We start from the raw sequence: 794 nt of genomic DNA, 5'->3' as shown, positions 1-794 counted from the left end.
GGGGATTTATGGATTGCAGGGAGAGTCTCACAGCTTGGGGAAGGGGAGGGGGGGAGAAGTGTAGGGATACCCCTCCCTTAACCCTCTCCCCTCCTCCTTGCTGAGGATAACAGGTCTACCCAGCCAAGTCCGCTGTCCTCCGGCCCAGAGCAATGGGGGGAGGCTCAGGGGGCCACAGGAGGGGCGGGGAGGGGGGCAGGGGGGGCTGCTGCATTGCTTTCAGCCCCTTCCGAGGGCATGCTGGGGTCGAGGAGGGTGGAGAAGCTGATGTTGCTGAAGGCAGCTCTGAGCTGCTCCTGGAAGAAGCGCTGCACGCCCAGGATGGACTGCACGTCAGCTTTGTCCTGGGGAAAGAGGGGAGGGGGAATAAAAAGGGGGTCAGGGGGTGCTGGAGCTTCACCACAGAGACCCCCAGGGGGGCAATAGGGGGAGGAGGGGAGGTCTCCTCACCTCTGTCAGGCGGTTGAATTGGCGGATCATGCGAGCGATGTCAGCGGCGAACTCCTCCGGGCTGGTGTAGGTCGGGGAGAGCTTCCCCTGCAGCTTGGCACGGATCAGAGTCAGGTCGATGGCATCACTGCTCTCCTATTGGGACGGAATAGGATGGAAAGGAAAGGGGGGGGAACCCCCCTCCAGGAGATCCCAAGGGATCCTGGTAGGTTCAGCACTCACTGTGGAGCTGGAAAGACGGTGGAGGGGGCGGCAGGGCTCGTGGCAGAGCAGCTCCAGTAGCACCCGTTCACACTTCTGTAGGTAAAAAAAATAAAATAAAAATTAAAAAAAATCCCCTTCTC

The 794-nt window shown here is 60.1% G+C and overlaps 1 long non-coding RNA gene across 1 annotated transcript; it reads right to left on the bottom strand.

Annotated features, from left to right (window-relative positions):
* Positions 1–6: 6 nt before the first annotated feature.
* LOC104916268 lies at positions 7–778 on the bottom strand. The gene is made up of 3 exons (XR_796560.3): positions 673–778; positions 451–585; positions 7–344 (listed from the first exon to the last, which is right to left on the bottom strand). It is a non-coding gene; the product is annotated as an uncharacterized LOC104916268 (long non-coding RNA).
* Positions 779–794: the final 16 nt, after the last annotated feature.

Source organism: Meleagris gallopavo, unplaced genomic scaffold, assembly GCF_000146605.3.
Source record: "Meleagris gallopavo isolate NT-WF06-2002-E0010 breed Aviagen turkey brand Nicholas breeding stock unplaced genomic scaffold, Turkey_5.1 ChrUn_random_7180001880473, whole genome shotgun sequence".
NCBI classification, from domain to species: domain Eukaryota; kingdom Metazoa; phylum Chordata; class Aves; order Galliformes; family Phasianidae; genus Meleagris; species Meleagris gallopavo.
Note: the sequence above shows the minus strand (reverse complement) of the source record. Positions and strands in the feature narration are given on the sequence as shown.